This window comes from Tiliqua scincoides, chromosome 3 (genome assembly GCF_035046505.1).
Source record: "Tiliqua scincoides isolate rTilSci1 chromosome 3, rTilSci1.hap2, whole genome shotgun sequence".
NCBI classification, from domain to species: Eukaryota; Metazoa; Chordata; class Lepidosauria; order Squamata; family Scincidae; genus Tiliqua; species Tiliqua scincoides.
This window is the reverse complement of record NC_089823.1, coordinates 165,890,401-165,909,358: the sequence shown is the minus strand read 5'-3', so window position 1 is coordinate 165,909,358 and position 18,958 is coordinate 165,890,401. Positions and strand designations below refer to the sequence as shown.

Genomic DNA, 18,958 nt, shown 5'->3' with positions numbered 1-18,958 from the left:
TGCCCATAGTTGATCTCTATAGTAGTCTATCTGAGATCAGTGTGGCCAGTAATTTGAACTCTCTTAACATCCACAAGTGCCATGAAAAGATTCTAAACAAATAAGTACATGATTGAGAATGAAATGGGTCTGACAATGCAGTGAAATATGACTAGTCTGAGAATGTTTAGCTTCTGTAGTGGTGCCTGTAAATTGACTAGAAAGTTTCATTGCCCAAGAACATAGTGTTCCCATCGTTATCAGAGAAGGCTTATAATTTCTGGCTTGCTGAACCCATTCTGAATGCATCTAAAACACATTCCCTGCTGCCTATTATGAGTTGCTCCTCAGTGGGTCTCTTATAAGTGGCCTCTTATAAGTGGGTAACTTATAATGTCAAAGCAGTGACTTACAACCGCACCCTAATTCACCTTGGAAGAATAATCTGTTAGGTGCACAAAAACTGTGCTGTTTTTCCTTTCTCCAGCACCAGTGGCACTGTAAACCTTGAGCTGTATCATGTAAATTGGAAGTGCAACTCCCTCTACTGTATTTGTAAATCTATGTACTTTGAGGGTATTTGAGTCTAACATTTGAGAACCAATGGTCAGCCAACCCTGAGGCAGTTGGTTTTGCCATTGAATTAATTTGAAAAAGTTGATCTCTGTCCACAGTGTCCTTTCACAATAGTTCCAAATGTTCTGACTGAAAACAGTTTGGTTCACGGCTGTCTTGCATCTCACTTCTGAGATGGAACTATCAGCAATACACGTTGTGAGATGTCAGCCCAACCTCTTGCATGTGTACTCGGCGCTAAGTCCTGTTGTATTCAATAGAGCGTACTCCCAAGTGTGTGTTGGATTTCAGCCTTAAAGTTTGCCTTCTAAGGTTGCAGTCCTGTGATAACTTCGGAATAAGTCCCTGAGTAAATTACGTGTGAAGTTGGGCTGCAAATCTGCTTTGTACAGTAATTCTGGAATAGGTAATAAAATGTTCCGTTTTGTGCGGATTCACTCAGGGAAATAAACATGTCCCCCAAATAAGGACATCTATCAATAAATTAAATTCCACCCAAAGATCTACACAGACTCGCAACCAAAGTCAACACTTTCTAGATGTGTAATGTACTAGCTACACAAGAACATATAACTTTCTCCCATATGTTAAGCAACATTTATTTCAGGGTGGGGAAAGACCCAGTATTCTAACATTTACTCCTTCTCTAGCTTCTCTAGCTTGTTACAGTTGGAATCATGAATGGAAATTGAACAGTCAGAAATCTGGAATTGGGACAATAATTAAGAAATACTGTTTTATGAAGTGAATTATGATTGGTTTTTAAAGCTGACACTCCAAGGTTTGACATTTATGAACTAGCAGTTCAGCTTTATTTGTTTCTTACTCTTTGGAGGGGAAAAAAGGATCTATTGTATATTTGACCCTGAGATAAGTAGTTGCTCTTATCAATGAGGAATCGCTATTAGTTGGTAGTTTGGTAGATATGGACAAAGTAGTAAAGTAAAAAGAAATGACTGAAATTTTTTTCCTCTTTCTGCTTTTGTTTAAAACGTTTTATAAATTAATTAGATAGTAATGTACTGTTGCTGAATCGAGAATATGTTGTTTGGTTTTGTTTTTCCTTATGGTTCATGCAACTGGGCATCAAAATGGTGACCCTCTGGAATTTTGTGTGTGCCTATTTACATACATCCTGAGCTGTAAAACCACCAGTTGTTTTTTCTCTGCTAAGTAAACTAACATAATTGGGTTATGAGGCAGGATTTATTGTCTTGTCCTTGCTTTTCTTATGAGGATTGCAGTTACTTCATGAGACAGAATGAACATTTTTGCTAGCCCGAGGTTTGTATTTCTCTGTTTTGTGTGATACTCCGTGAGGTGTGATATTTTTGTTTGTTCGGAATCTTATGAACAAAATTTTACATGTGAAATAATATAAGCTAAGATGCACAGAACACACAACTCGGTGTAGTGTAATGTTTTTATAGAGGGTATTTCTCAATGGACACTATATGAGGGATTCTGCTTGATACTGATTGTATAGCCCTTGTATATTGTTCAAATGATACCAAATCTAGGTAGCTGCGTTTTTGGGTCAAAAAATCACCTTGTATTTATACAACCAACCAACCAACACCCCTCACCCCAGTATTTCACTGAAAGTAAGATTATGCAGCCTAAATGAATTTCACTCTGGTTTCATGGCTCTGTCTAATTTGCTGCGGTGTGGCAACTGCTCTTGAAATTTGGCTTTGCAGTAGGTCTAACTGGTTGGTCAGAGTGTGCATTGATGCTGCCCTGTTGATCTTAAACAAGAAATGTCTATAACAGTGTTTCTCAAACTGTAGGTCGGGACCCACTAGGTGGGTCCCCATTCATTTCAATATTTTGTTTTTAATATATTAGACTTGATATTCCCATGGTATGTGACTGCATTTGGGGAAATATTACAAATCTGTACTTTTAACAGGCAACTATGTATATGCTTTTAACAATGGTAGTAAATGGAACTTACTCCTGGGTAAGTGTGGGTAGGATTGTAGCCTAGGATTGTTAAAAATTTTCTGCTTGATGATGTCACTTCTGGTCAGGACATCACTTCCAGTGGGTTCTGACAGATTCTCATTCTAAAAAGTGGGTCCCGGTGCTAAAAGTTTGAGAACCACCGGTCTATAATTTTATGCTGTTCTGGGAGAAAATCTATAGAATGGAAGGAACTTTTTTGGTCCCTGTTTATTATATGCTGTGTGCCATGATGAAACAGAAGGCAGCGGATATTGGGTTCTAGGTAGTAACCTACTTAGCCAGTGACCCCGTCAAGGTCTGCTTAGCTTCAGCAAATTTGTTGTATGATATTCCTTAAGACTATGTTATAGGACTAGTCTTTCTCCTTCAGAAATACAGTAGTTTTGCTTAGTTTTTAGCTTTTAGTCAGTATCCTCCTTTGCTCCATTTTTGAGAGAAATTCTGGCCATAGAGTGAGAGCTGGTGTAGCATAGTGGCTAAGAGACTCAGCTGGATTCTGGAGAGGTAGGGAAAGAACATTAGTAAGGAGTTTGGTTAAATGTAAACAGTTAAGGGACTGAGCTGGAAATCAGGATTTCCTGTGTTCAAAGATCACCTTTTCCATATTTTTGGGAGGAAGAATCTTCTATTTGTAAGCTCAGTGTCAAACCATTTTACTCAGGAAAATGCAATCTAAGGATTTCAATAACGGGAAACTACATTGTATGGACATGTGAATAAAATTGGTTTTTATGAACTTAACCATGCAATGATAAGCATCACTATAAAAATGCTTCTTGTTTTTATTGTTCTGTATTGTTGCTGACAGTGACAACATGAAGAGTTCAGGTTACCCACGTGCTATTGCCAGCCTGTTTGTGTTTAAAAGCATAGTTTAGAACTTCCTGAAAATGATGACTCTGGCTGAAGCACAGAAGGACACATTTCTGTGTGTTTTTAGACTGTATTCAAAATGAAGTCAGGGTGCTCTTTCCCTCTTCCCCCCCCCTCTAGAATCTAGAACATTGACATAATACAGAATTAAGAAGCCTTTATAGAACTGTCTTTTAAGGTCTGTTTACTCCATTACAAACTAGTGAATTCTGTAAAGAATGAAAGGGACAACTGTTAAGGACCTTAAGTAGCTGTAGCCAAAGTATAACCTGTGCCATGTTCTCTGTATTGGCATCAAGCCTTAATTAGAGGGATGTTGTTTATGGGTTTCAAACCGAGGAGGCAGAAAAGTTGCTTGTTTAGTATTTTTAACACTTGGGGCTCCCTTCTGTGGCCTTGGCAGTACTCATTAATGATTATTTACATGTTTGTTTTGCCCATCCTTCGAGGAGCTCAGAATGAGGTACGTATGTGCTTTATTCTTTATATTCACAACAACTTCCCATCTAGTAGGTTGGCCCAATTTTACATGCAAATTTCATGACTGAGCGAGGATTTAAATCCATTTTCCCCCTGTCCAAGTCTGAACCTATGCCATGCTGGTTCTCTCACAAACACTGGTCACTCAACAGCACTGTGCAAGAGTAATACACAGTGTACAGTAATTTTATAAATAAAGTAAAGAGTAATACACAGTGTATCCTTTTCTTGACCAAGTGATCACTCTTTTATGTTACTGGTTTCAAAAGTGTGGTAATAAAAGAATCCTTTGATTTTTACTGTACATTTTTTTCTTTGTTCTGATCTTGCTATGCATGATCTTCCTACTGTCCTCCCAATTTCAAAATAATTTAAAATGGAAGGAATTTAAGATATGATTTTCAGAGTGGAGGCCTTGATAAATGGAAAAGGGAAAATAAAGGACAACTTCCTTGATCTGTCAGCTTCTTGTTTACAGCGATGACAGTGGTCAGAAACTGTCTATGTCAATAGATTGCTTAATTTTGGGACCTGTTCCATTAGAAGAGCTCAGAGTGAAAGGGGTGAAGAGCAAGAATTGATATTTTTATTTTTCAGGTGTTCCTTAAAGGCCAGGGTCCTTTTCATTTATGTATCCTAACACCTGTACTTGGCTCTAAGAATGAACTGACTTATGACCCTTGAGTAGGTACATAAACTTTGGTATTATTATATGTACAGAGCTTGCCAGTGACATGGTTGCACATATCCACCTGCATACAGATATGTTCTCTTCTTTGCTGATGTGTGGAAGACTCGTGTAGTCATATTGTGTTTGAGGGAGGCTTAGGATGAAGTGATTCTCTCTCATGACACTTGGATGTAATATATTTTTAAATTAACTCCTACCTGATTTACACATTGCAATTGAGATTCTAAGAATAGTATTAATGGGAATCAAGTATCCAATTGACAGGTGTAAGGAAAAAGTAGTTCAAAATGATTTTATCTGTCGCAGAGATCGATTTTCAGGATGGAACTGTGTGCTCTTATTTTAAGGAGATGACGTCTCTATCATCCACCATACCAAATGATGTGGTCGTACTTTCTCACTTATGTCTTCATGCTGCATTTTATCGCACTTAACTGGCTCACAGTTTGGTTGTGAAATAGTCATATTCTCTTTCTTTTTCTTATAGATTATCCAAGTGTCACAAATTGCTACTAATTAAATATGAGGAGGTGCAGTAAAAAATCTGGTGATTAGTCAATTTATCTTATGTACTTTGCATAGGTGTGCTCTCTGCCACCTCTGACCTTTTCACAGCATCTGGTAATGGAATAATATTCATTCCTTTGCTAAAGGCAATTTGCATTGTTTGCAAATAAGTGCATTGCAGAAGTATATATGCTTTAAAAAATATTCCTACTTAGTAATGTCACATTCAGTTGTTGCATTTTGCTTCAAAAGTTGCATTATCGATGTTTACACTCCGCTTCATAAGAACAGCCCCACTGGATCAGGCCATAGGCCCATCTAGTCCAGCTTCCTGTATCTCATAGTGACCCACCAAATGTCTCAGGGAGCACGCAAGACAACAAGAGACCTGCATCCTGGTGCCCTCCCTTGCATCTGGCATTCTGACGTAGCCCATTTCTAAAATCAGGAGGTTGCACATATCCATTATGGCTTGTAACCCCTAGTGGATTTTCCTCCAGAAACTTGTCCAATCCCCTTTCATGTCCTTCATGTCCTTAATGTTTTCTAAGAAGATAATTTCCTCTTAATTTTTTATTAGAATTGTGTGGAGTGTTTTTTTTTTAAAGTGGTCCTCACCCCCTTTTTATGTTTTTTGGTTTGTTGAAATTTTACCCCACTTTTTTTCCCCAGACAGGCAATCAGAACATCTTACAAAAATATAAAATGTATAAAACAAAACAATTTAAGCAACCAATAGCAACCGCCCCATAATAAAAGAATGAAATAGCAGAACATAAAATACAAAGCAGCAATAAATCATGCTCATTAAACCTGCAGAACATCTTGTACTAAAATGACCATATTAAAATCAGAAGGCTAATATAAAAAGGAATATTTTTAGTCCTGACAGAACATTTCCAAAGGGAGCATTTCATAAACTACAAGGGAGAAATTTCCATGAAGTTGTTGCCACTACAGAGAAGGCCCTATTTCTTGCTGCTGCTCCTCCTACCTTCATATCTTAAAAAAAAAAACAAAAAACCCCTCTCTGATGACTGTAGAGGGCAAGCTGGACTATATGGAAGAAGGCAGTCTCTCAAGTACTCTTTATCTTAATGAATGACTCATTTCCCTTGAATTTCTTATCTTTCTCTGTATTTTATTGCTTTGCCCTCTTTAGTTTAGATCTTTAGTTTAACTGAATTTTTTTAAAGGAAAAAGTTTTTCCTGACCTGCTTGCAAGGATGGGATTTTGGGGGGGATGGACAGGGGATGGCAGCTCTTGAATAGCTATGTAGAAAGTGAATTGGGCCAGAGTCCATCTTGATACCATTCTTAACAAGAAGAGACCTTTTCTATTCAAAAGATGTTTGGGTCTGGTTCACTTTCAAAGAGTTTCACCACATGACTGGATATTTCCCAGACTTGTCCTCACGACTGTTCATGTGGCAGGTATATACGCATGAGTGTTTCTTGAATACGTACCTATCAGGGATGTAAAGCAGATAGGCAACTGTTTTATATTAAAAATTGCAATAACTCCAGGGAAAGTATATGAATAACTATGTATTGGGTCTGATCAGACAATCTGTGCAATAATAGTTTGTTGCTCTGTTGTGTGAATGAACTCAGAACTTGTGAAACCTCCCCCCCATCTTTTCTCATTAGAGCAAAGCTATGCAGAGTCCAGAGCTGCGGTTGCATCCTGTTCAGTTAAATTGTAGCTTTGCATGTTGTTTAAACCCATGGTTTAACTGGGCCAGTTTGGACACTAATGGAATGTCCAAAGTGTGCATGAAGGAGGAGCAAGTGTGCACAAAATACTACATATTTTTGTATTAATGTACATATTTTATATTGTATGCCCAATGCCTACTTACTGTATGTCTGCAGAGCTGTGAAAGCCCAGAAAAAAACCTCAAATTCAGAAACAGATTTTTTTCAAGGCTCCCTAAGCCCCAGACAATTTTCCGTTTTTCCAATGGAAAATTTGGGAGTTTAGGGGAATATTGAAAACAGTTCAGCTGACATAGTTTTTCTTTTGGAGTGAATGTAACAATTTTTAAGATAAGGGTTTTCTTGCTCAAAACACCAGGAACTGTGTGCTATGAAGATTTGTATGTTAGTCAGTTGCAGTAACTTGGAAGTTGTTCTCAAGAAACAGCAGCCAAAAGATGTACTGATGGAACAGTACCCCTGCTAACTGGTTAAGAGGCACTTTTTCAAGTGGGTGCTCCTCTTTTATTTTGCAGGGGGAGAGTAACTTGCCCACCTCACCCCAGCAGTGTCTTTTCTAGTGGCTGTCTGCTGGTGTTCTTTTGCATATTTTTAGATTGTGAGCCCTTTTGGGACAGGGAGCCATTAGATATTTGATTTTCTCTGTAAACCGCTTTGTGAACTTTTTGTTGAAAAGCGGTATATAAATACTGTTGTTGTTGTTGATGGAAGCATGGAAGTTGTCACCAAGATCATTGGTGACAAGATCATTGGACAAGGATGCTGATCATTCCTTCCCTTTTCTTTTTAAAACCTAGTTGAATCCCAAAGCAAAAAGGTGTGAGTAAGCTCTGTTATCCAACAGCTTGCTTCTCCAGTGACTTCTTGTATCATGTGCTTGGCATAAGTAAATAGAAGTTTTACCTTTTTACCTTCACACACGTATACAGGGAGACCACAGTATCCACGGATCCCATATCTGCAGATCAATTTTTCCGCAGACTGGATCCATAAGACCCCTCGCACATGCCCCCTTTGGAGCTGAGGGGAGCTCTGCTCCCCTTGCCTCTGCAGTATCCTCTGAGCCCAGCAGAGGCTGTGGACATCTGTCCTCATGCTTTTCCAGGAGGCTTTTCCAGGCCTCCTAGTACCTTATAAGGCAGGGGTGTCCAAACCCCGGCCCTGGGGCCACATGCGGCCCTCGAGGCCTCTCAATGCGGCCTTCAAGGAGCCCCAAGTCTCCAGTGAGCCTCTGGCCCTCCGGTGACTTGCTGGAGCCTGCACTGGCTGGACACAACTACTCTCAGCGTGAGGGCGACTGTTTGACCTTTTGCATGAGCTGTGGGATGAGGGCTCCCTCCACTGCTTGCTGTTTCACATCTGTGATGCAGTAGCAGCAGCAAAGGAAAGGCCAGCCTTGCTTTGTGCAAGGCCTTTTATAGGCCTTGAGCTATTGCAAGATCTTCATTCATTCATATAAGTTGCATCTCTAATAAATTCATTTATGTAAATTTATTCAAATTTTAAATGTAAATTAATTCTTTTTTCCTCTGGCCCCCGACACAGTGTCAGAGAGATGATGTGGCCCTCCTGCCAAAAACTTTGCACACCCCTGTTATAAGGCAATAAAAACATCTGTTTCATGGAGAAACCAGAATTTTTTTTTTTAACTGTCGGGCTTAGCCTGAACCCGGCAGAGGCCGGAGATCGACATCTGCGGCCTCTGCTGGGCTCAGAGAACTCTCCAGAGGCAAGGAAGGTACAGTTTTACATAACCGTGGAGAGTTCTGGAACAGATCACCCATGGATATGGGGGCACGCCTGTACGTAATGGTGCATCTGTCCAGTATCCCTTGGTGTCAGTTTGAGTAGCTGATCTTGGCAAATTGTTTAAGCATTCATGCGAAATAAATTATTTCTTTATTTAAAATATTTATACCCCGCCTTTCCCAAAGCTCAGGGCTGAAGTCCAATTATGAAGTTCCATTTTCTGTGTCTAGTGACTGACTTTGAGAAGTATATATGCGTTGTTTTCAGGGTATGAGTAGTTTAAAAGGCTCACAGTAGACCAAGTGGCGAAACTGTGGCTCGTGGGCTGCAGTTGACATATAATGTACAGTTCTTGGAAATGTTGGCTGAGCTCCTTTCCGCATCACAATTAACATGAAAGCTAAATAAGAAATTTTCAAGCTTTATAATTATTTACCAGGTATAAACTGAAGGTCCACTGGATTAAAATGTAGGTTTATTGTTCGTGGTGAGTTAATATATGCAAGAATTTAAATGCTTCTTAAATATTGCAGCTCTCAAACATCTGAAGCGCTTACATTAAACAAGTTTGGCCAGCCCTACAGAAGACTGACCTGTATAAGAGACATTCATTATCATAAGTCATCTTCTTAATATTTTTATGAATTGATTGTTCAAAGGTATAGTCAAGGAAACTAGTGAGAAGTAGGAACATGTGGTTCCTTGTGAGTTTGCTTTGTATTTAGTAAAGTTGCTTTCAATAATTTAAAATCAATTTTTAAAAAATCAAAATACAAAGCAAAAATCAGGGGGATCCTCTTGGTTCATCATCTGTGACCAAAGACATTGTGAAATAGCCATGTGTTCACCACCTGTCTAAAGACTGAAGAATAGGAACAGGTTGACTGTTCTGTGGCAGGCAGTTCCACAGCCTGGGTGCTGCAACAGAAATGTTCTGTATTGCATGCTTGCCAGTTGAACCTTACATAGCAAAGTGTGTGAAGCAGAACCTTGAAGTTTTTAACAGGTGGGCAGAATCATATGGGAGCAGGTAAAAGATAACCCGTGCCTAAAGTGCCTTCCATTTATAGGCATAGGAATTCAGGAGACGTTGCATTTTTATATTGGAGCATCTTTGGACATTCTTGAAGAAGTGTGTTAGCATGATACACAACTGCATTACATTTGGCATGATACACAGCTACATTGCATTTGGCATTTCAATAATCAAGTGTAGTGAATTCAAGCAATGCATATTCATGCGTGAACCAGGTCTAAGGGTTGATCAGAGTGTTGCAGGAGGTGGCTGTATCACTTTGGTATGCATGTGAGGAAGGAAATGTTTGACTGTTTTCCCACATCCACATATTTCTTTTAAGACGCTAGTGAGGGGGAGAAAGGTTTCTGTGTAGTCTGCAATGAGGGGAGAAGCAGTTCAAAAATCCCTTCCATACATTCTGAGGTTGATGTAGATCCCTTGTAAGCAAAACACCCCCTGGATCTGCTTTTCTGCAGCTGCTGTTAGAATTTGTTGTGGATCAAGGATTTTTGTGAACTTGTCATTCTCAAACTGTGGTCGTGTTATGGCATTCGTATGGCATGACAGATCAGTTGTGATCTGTAAGTGATTTCCGATCCCCGAATCTCATTTTCCCTCTTGTGTGACACTTACAAACCAGTTCTTGTATTTTGTCTCAGTAAGCTGCCTAATTTTAGACCTCTAGCCATCCCCATGGGAACTGTAAAACCTAATTTTACTATAGAAATGTCTGGTAAACTTCACTTTGTATTAGGAAGAGGTTCTGGGAATTTGCTGAGTTTGGGTTTACTCCCCCCACCCATGAAATAATTGGCCACAATTAGATTTTAGATTTGAGAGAGAGTTTTTGCACCAATTCCAAACAAGATTTTGTTTTGTAAAGTGTCTGTTTTGTGTCTTATATTTGACTGGGCTTTCCTTTTCCATTGTTTTTTGCTGTTTACTTTTAGCAACCCAATTCTAAGCTCCCCTGCTCCCACGGTTGCAGGCACTAAAATGGCTACTGCTGTATCCACTGGGGCCAGGGAGGCCACCAGAGGTCTCCTCAGGGGAATGGGTCTTTCATTCTCTTCCTCAAGGAAAGCCTGAGCCCTCACAATGGGAATACTTGAGTCTGTGCCAGCTGTTCTGCCTGCATAGACTGGAGAAGTCCTGTGTTGGGCTCTGCAACCCGACACGAGGCACAGGATCCGGTGGAGGAGGCCTCCACTGTGATCCCTTCTCCTGCCGTGCCCTCCCCATCCCAGAATGCCTCCCCCAAAGCTGCACCACTGCCTGACAGTGCTACTTACTGCTGGCGGCTCATGCTGCCCTCCCAGCACTGAGGCCCAGCCCTGCCTTCTTGTTGGGTACCACAAACGTGCTTTACGGCATGTTTGTGACACTCAGTGCCGGCGATACGCTTGTACCACTGATGCTGGTGACGTTAGGCTTGGGCCCTAAGTGAACTTCAATAAGTGAACCGTCAATAAATTTTGGCATTACCACTAACTGAGAGGTTGGGAAAATGCAGGTGCTAAAAGGCTTCTGTAGCATCTTAAATCAGCAGTAGAGTGGTGTTATCATCTTTTTTTGGCAACTGTCAAAAGACATCGTGGTGGGGATACAAAGTAAGAGCAAATAGTTAAGCCGTCTTGCTCCTCATGTTAAATACCTCATGCTCCTCCAATATGATACACTTAACTCTCAATCCTATTCAAATTTCCGGTGCTGTAATTGCAACGGCATCAGTGCTGGAAAGTTGGATCGGATTGAGCCCTTGATACTGTTCCATATACTTCATTGCTGCAAAAGAAATTGGAAATTTTGTAGGAGAGATGCAATCGACTCGGTACAGAACAGCATAAACATAACTCCAGTTTATACCTGTACAGCCACCGTGTAGCTTGGTAAATTTGATGTGTTACATATACAGTACTTCTGAATACTGTGTCTGGGATCCAAAGAACTGTGAAACTCCAGAAGTTCCATTGACCAATTTTCTACACATGTATGCTATTAATCAATGGTGCATGATGCAATACCCCACGACTGGTGGAAACGTAGTGCTATTTATTCAGATTTGTTGGTTATGAATGTCAGTGGCTGATCTTAGTCCCATGAACTATCTTTGGGGTCACGTCTACATCTACAGTTGCCAAAAATCTGAAATGAATCAAAATAAGTCTTCCCTGTTTTGAATAACTGGATTTCATTTCCAAACTGCTGTGTGACTTAGGTGGCTTCCTTCTGGTCCTGAAGCTCTGTCTCAGTAAAATAAATCATTCCTCCTTTCTCAAAGCATTTTTTGAAGTTTTTTCCTTACCTAAGATTGCAATCCTGTACACCAGAGATTAAGTCCTATTGAACAGAGTAGGACTTGCTTCTGAGTCAACATGTACAGGACTGTATTAATAAATGTTCTAATCTGATGTAATGGAAAGGACAAAAGTTGACGCTTTTCTTCCTTTCTGCTTTCCTCACTTCTTCTCACACTGTATTGGCACAATATACTCTTGGGCAGGCAGGATGAAAACATCCTGCATTTCTGAAGAAAGTGCTAAGGAAATATTCAGAGCTTCTTCATTTGAGCAAATTCTCCCAAGCAGCATTCCTGGGCTTTTAAACACTTCATTCCCATCATCTTATTTGCTTGATCCTTTGGGAAACTTTCGGTCTGAAGAGTAGCAAACCCTGCCCATCTCTAAAAAGATGAGTCACTACAGAGTGTGTTCCCTTTCAGTGGTTACATATCCCAAGAGCCAAGTGATGGCTGGAAATTATGCATTATATGTATATCCATCATGGAGCTCAAGGCGGCATACTTGGGATTCCCAAATACTCACCCATCCTGACCTAGACCCACTTCACTGCATTAAGGGGACTGTCTAGCTTTAGACCAATGATGGCGAACCTGTGACACCCATATCAAAGATGACATGCCGTGATGTTTTGGGTGACACGCCAACATTCATCAACACCCCACAACTGAATTTGTTTTACTCCTATTTAATTTTTTGTAATTGTTTGATATTTCTTTAAATAATGCATAGCACCACACATGATTGGTCTGCATTTTCTTAAATTAATACATTTGTAAAAGTATTGTTTCTCTTTTGTTTAGGGGGGGTGGTGACACGCCAACAGAGTCAAATTAGGCATTTTCTGAATTTTTGACACACCAGGCCCAAAAGGTTCACCATCACTGCCTTAGGCAAACTGATGGAAAGGGCCTTTCACACTCTTGTGTGAACCATGTGCATTTCTTCCAGTTTCTGAAACTCAAGTTGTCTAAAGCACTCTCTGTCTCCAATTAAGGGAGAGTTCTCATATTGAAACTATATTGTGCAAATATTTATCTTGCCACCTAGAGAGATAAACATTCCTTCCTCCTATAAAAACAAACATGAGATTGTCTCCACTCAGCAGAATATTGTGACCTAAACACGTCAGTTATAAACCTGATGTGCAAAATCTGTTCAGCTCCTTTCCTATCTGTGCTCTATTCTCTCTGCTGTTAACATTTAACACAATCTAGAAAGTATATGTGTGCTCCAGGTTTTCCATGATCATCTTCTTCCTACTCCCTTCCTGCCGTTGCATGAGTGTTGGTTAGTGCAATGCAAGGAATTAGGAATTAGTGAAGAGGAAACTGACAAGTATTCAAGTAATGTTTTGTCCTTTCTGGATAAAGCACTTCACTGCACTGTGAGCTGTGTTTTGATCACGATGGAAACATTTATGTATTTGGATTTTCAGAAAAATGTTCAAAAAGCTGTTTGCACAAGGCCACTGGAACAGAGCGCTAAACAGGGACAGTTCTTCATTTGTAAAATATAAGAGAGCCACCATTTTAAGAGGTGCCTCTTTACTCACTTAGCTGGGGTAAATTTGATAAATCTATAATATCTGTGTTTATTTTAAATGCATGGATTTCTAACCACATTGAACTTTCCAAGAAACTTCTTGGTGGTGGTAGTTTTCCTAGATCAGTGTTTCTCAAACTGTGGGTCAGGAGCCAATTTCAGATGGGTCCCCATTCATTTCAATATTTTATTTTTAATATATTAGACTTGATGCTACCATAGCATGTGACTACATTTGGGGAAATGTAAAGACCTGTACTTTGAACAAGCTACTATGTATATTCTTTTAACAGTGACAGTAAATGAGACTTACTCCTGGGTAAGATTGCAGCCTAGAATTGTTAACTGTTACCCTGCACATGCCCGATCTCGTCTGATCTCGGAAGCTAAGCAGGGTCAGGCTTGGTTAGTACTTGGATGGGAGACCACCTGGGAATACCGGGTGCTGTAGGCTTCTACCATAGTCTTTCGAGACTGAAGGTTGCCAACCAGAATTGTTAAAAATGTTCCTGCTTGATGATGTCACTTCTGGTCATGACATCACTTTTGGTGGGTCCTGACAGATTCTCATTCTCAAAAGTGGGACCCAGTGCTAAATGTGTGTGAACCACTGTTCTAGATTCAATCATTCTGGTAATTCCCTCAGAAAATCTTTCTACTTGCTTATCTTGTTGGCAGAAGAGTGCTTTACTTCACTGGTAAAGTAAGACTTGTCATGATTTACGAGAACATATTAACATTGTGTATGAGCTGTGTGTGTGTGGAAAGTACCTGGCTTAACATTGTGTAACACAAAAAAAACAAGGCTATTTGCTCTGTTCTGATGATCTACATCAGGGGTGTCAAACATAAGGCCTGTGGGCTGGATTTGGCCTGCGGAAGCTCTATATCCAGCCTGCATGATAATTGGGCTCTCCCAGCACCACCATCAGCTGCTCTCGGCTGCTGAACTGCGAAGTGATACATCGGCAGATCTAGGGTGGTGCTGGGATAGCCCAGTTATCATACAGGCCACCAGCACACCTCTGCTGGGAGGGAGAGACTGAAGGAGGCCTCAGAAGGCATAACAATATGGGGGGAAGAGGCAGACCAAGAAAGGGAGAAGCTGCCAAGGTATTGGGAGAGCCCAGTTATCACCTGGGTACCATTTCAGCAGCTCCACTTCTTCTGTGTCACTTTGCAGAGCACCTCTCAGCTGCTGAGCCGTGAAGTGACACCTCAGGAGAAATAGCGCTACAGAAAGGGTGGCCCATGTGATACTTGGGCTCTCCCATATATTGAAAATGTGACTAAGATTTGCATATTTTCTCATCTATCATTTGCAACCATTGAGCTCCTAAGTGAGAAAAGACGGGTTCATTTCTGGTCATCACCTGCTTAAGGGCATCACTTTCTGCTTAATGACACCTTGTTCGATCCTCAGCAGGCACCATGAAAGGCCTGCCCTCCCAATCTAAACCATAGTTAGAAGGTTGTGACTACAGCTTGATAAGCCACTGGTTCACATATTTCCCCCTCTTCTTTCCTCCTCCTGCACACATGGAGAGAGGAAAGTGAAAGCTTTTGGTGTTGAATAACCTGCAGGTTTTCATTGGGTCCAAGCTCACACAGTTTCTCCAGTAGGCCACAGTTTCTCCAGTGGCAGGTAGGTCAACCACCACATTGTCGTGTTTTTAAGCTGAGACTTTCCTACAAATATGCGTGGGATGGCTTAACAGACTAAACATATGAGTGATAATGAAAGTAAATAGCTTCTATACAAGTTGAACTTAACTGAAAATGAGCACAAGAGTATTTTATGCTCAACTAATCCTAGAAAGCATATTGGAGTGTTTCACCCTGCTGCCTTTTAAGACATGCCCTTAAAAAAGAGCATTTGCCACCCAGCAGGGTTCAAGCATTCATGTATTTTTCCAGGTTACCTCTTGAAAGCCGTTCTCAGCTGGGGGGGGGGCATTTGGGGGCCATTCCTGTTTCCTAATTTCAGCTCTCCTGAGATTAAAAATTAATTTGGGGATTAAGTTTGAGACTTTCTTAAGACAAGGTGTAAGATGACGAGTTTCTCAAGAGAAGTTTAAGAGAAAGTGTTGTCTCATGCTAGCACTGATTCTGTTTCCTGTCGCACATGTGGATTATGTCCTCTGTGAAGGGATGTAGGATGGTTAGAATGATACTCTAGCCAATCCTCTTAAACACTCAGGACAGGAACATGGGTGCAGGTCTCCCCCGGAATTTGACATGCTAATACCTCTGTTGCCTAATCACATGTAGGCTTAAAAAAAATCTGTACTGCCACTCAGTGTGCAGTTTAAAGACTACTTTAAGGAAGTGTTAAACCATAGTTTGGATGACCCTCTTATATGCAATTAAAGAAAGGCATGCATATGTGTCAGGTGGTGTTGGGGAGATGTGTGTGCCCATATTCCTCCCCTATGTGTTTAAGAGGGCCAGCTGGAGTATTGTCGGAACCAGACTGTGGTTGTCATTGTGATTTAGACCTGTGAGACTCAAGACATGCCTGCCTTCCAATTTTATATCTGTTAATTGTCATGACTTCTCTGAAAGAATTTTGTGACGTGTTGTTTGGTTGAAGATGCTGAACGTTGTTGAAGATCATAGCCTCTCTCACAAAAGTCTGTGGTGCGGATATGGCTCAAGATTCCTTAACACTGTACACAAAACAGTAATTGTCACGCTGCAATTAAGATCTGCTTGCAGTTCCTGCCAGTTGGCAAAGGAGGCTAATAATTTAGTCACTTGTGAGAGTTTGCCCACCAGACTTCAAAAGCTAAAAGTCATTGCATAATATAAGATGTACACTCCAGTGCCTTGATGATATGTGAATGTGAATGTTTCCTTTTGCTCATCCTCTCAAAAACACAATTGCATAGGTCAGAGAATCTTTGAAATTTGTTGCATGCTTATATGGCAAAAGTTTCGTGTTAGTAGGACAGTGTCTATCTGCAGGACAGCTTTTAGTGTTTTCTATTTCTGATGAAGGTGGTGAAGCAAATGCTATTTTTGTTGATTTTAACAGAGTTTAGGCCTGTGTGAAAAAATATATTCAGAGGTTATGTTTTGAACAGAGCCTCAGATTAAAAGTTAAAACTGAGCAAGTGGAGTCTGTTAGAAAATGGATAAACCTCAAGGACCTTACTGCTGGCAAGCCACTTTGAAGGAGAGAGCAGAGAGGCTCTGTGGGCAGCTGAGGGGGGGGGCATGTGCCAGGATCCTGTCCCTCTTACCTCTCCTCTTCCCTCTCCCTTACCTTCCTCAGATCTGCACCAGCAAAATGGCTCGTGCAAATCTGAGGAGACCCATTCAGGCAGCGGAGGCTTGCTCCAGGGTAAGGGAACAGAACCATGAGTAGACCCACCCCCCCACCTGCTGCCCATCACCATAGGATGCACTGCAAGTTCCATTGGTGTGACTGCATTGGTGTGTGTGTGGAGGGGTGTGGTGTTAGGATTGGACTGCCAGCAATGGAGGCAGTCTGAAGGCCTCCAGACATTCGGCATGAGATTTGGGATTAAAGTTATTAGAGGTAGTTTTATATCTCAAAATAGTTTGTATACCTGCCAAAGTGTTAGTGTTTGGAAATCTGAATAGACTCTCTTTTAGGACTTTGCTTATGTGAACTGAAGGTCCTTGGAGCATTCAAGGGTTAATGGTTTGAGTAAAGATAGGGTTAGTATTTTGAAGGATTGTTGTTGGCAACCTTCAGTCTCGAAAGACGATGGTATCGCGCTCTGAAAGGTGGTTCTGGCACAGTGTCTAGTGTGGCTGAAAAGGCCAATCTGGGAGTGACAATCCCTTCCACACCAGGAGCAAGTGCAGTCTGTCCCTGGTCTGTCTCCCTGGCTGTGGGCCTTCCTTCTTTGCCTCTTTGCCTCAGTCTGTTGGCCAAGTGTCTCTTCAAACTGGGAAAGGCCATGCTGCACAGCCTGCCTTCAAGCGGGCCGCTCAGAGGCCAGGGTTTCCCACTTGTTGAGGTCCACTCCTAAGGCCTTCAGATCCCTCTTGCAGATGTATTGCAGCTGTGGTCTACCTGTAGGGCGCTTTCCTTGCACGAGTTCTCCATAGAGGAGATTCTTTGGGATCCGACCATCATCCATTCTCACGACATGACCGAGCCAATGCAGGCATCTCTGTTTCAGCAGTGCATACATGCTAGGGATTCCAGCACGTTCCAGGACTGTGTTTGGAACTTTGTCCTGCCAGGTGATGCCGAGAATGCGTCGGAGGCAGTGCATGTGGAAAGCGTTCAGTTTCTTCTCCTGTTGTGAGCGAAGAGTCCATGATTCGCTGCAGTACAGACGTGTACTCAGGACGCAAGCTCTGTAGACCTGGATTTTGGTATGTTCCGTCAGCTTTTTGCAGGACCAGACTCTCTTTGTGAGTCTGGAAAATGTGGTAGCTGCTTTACCGATGCGTTTGTTTAGCTCGGTATCGAGAGAGAGAGTAAATACTGATGTTGCTTCAATGGTTAGTTTCCAAATATATATAAAGTTCAATGTTGGCTGACAGTGTTTATGTAGGTAACATATGGAGATTTACTTACGCGTGGAATAGAGATCACTGACAAAAAACATGTCAGGTTTAAATCAATTACAGTGGTGTGATAGATTTACAGGGGAAAAATATCTAACACGTTTCAACTGAGAAATATTCAAGTGGATATAATATTTTCTAAAATATATTTAGACTTCACCAGCTCACTTGAAAATTATGCTTGTAGGGATTACTATCTTTTTAAAGTCATTTTTGAAAGTTTTTATTAAAGATATTAAAAGTCAGTGAAGCATTATCAGTTATAAATAAGAGCTCTTGGGAGTGGGGCCGCAAGGCTGATGGTATTGATGGCTAGATAATTCATTGACAGACCAGTGTTTTGGAAAAGTACGATAACAGTGCCTTTGTGTGGCTTTCATTTTTTTTTCCTTGCAAGATTTATTGATAACAGTTCATAGCCAAGTGCACATTTCTGCTCATTTTTTTTAGCTAGCTTCACTGTTTGGGTTGTCTTCATCTAAAATAGCAAGGCAGTCTCAGTTAAACTAAATGCCTGTCAACCCTCCTTAAGCCATCAATTGTCAACTTGAGTATTTGATGGCTTTTCCTCTAACCCCATGATTTTCAGCCTTTTTCACCTCATAGCACACTGACACAGTGCTAAAATTGTCAAGGCACACCATCAGTTTTTAGACCATTGATAAGGCACACCATGCTGCTGGTGAGGTGCTTACACCCCATTGACCCCACTAATAAATGACCCTCCCCCAAACTCCTACGGTACACCTGCAGAACCTTCACGGCATACCAGTGTGCCGCAGCATACTGGTTGAAAATGGCTGCTCTATCTGATTCCAGTTTCATTGTTTCCTAAAGGTTCCTATACAGAAAATATTTTTAATTAACACATATTTGGGAATACAACCCCCATGTAATTCAAGAGCTGTATAACAGAGCACTTGATATTTCTTTTGAACTTGAAATGCACAACTTAATAAAAATGATTTAAGTTCTTTAACACAAATGTCTTTAATGAGTAAA

The 18,958-nt window shown here is 40.9% G+C and overlaps 1 protein-coding gene and 1 pseudogene across 3 annotated transcripts in view; both read left to right on the top strand.

Annotated features, from left to right (window-relative positions):
• The window catches only part of INPP5A (inositol polyphosphate-5-phosphatase A), a 311,939-nt gene that overhangs the window by 6,209 nt on the left and 286,772 nt on the right, over positions 1 to 18,958 (top strand). The gene's annotated exons all lie outside the window — the stretch shown is intronic.
• Positions 13,736 to 13,859, top strand: LOC136647125 (5S ribosomal RNA; annotated as a pseudogene).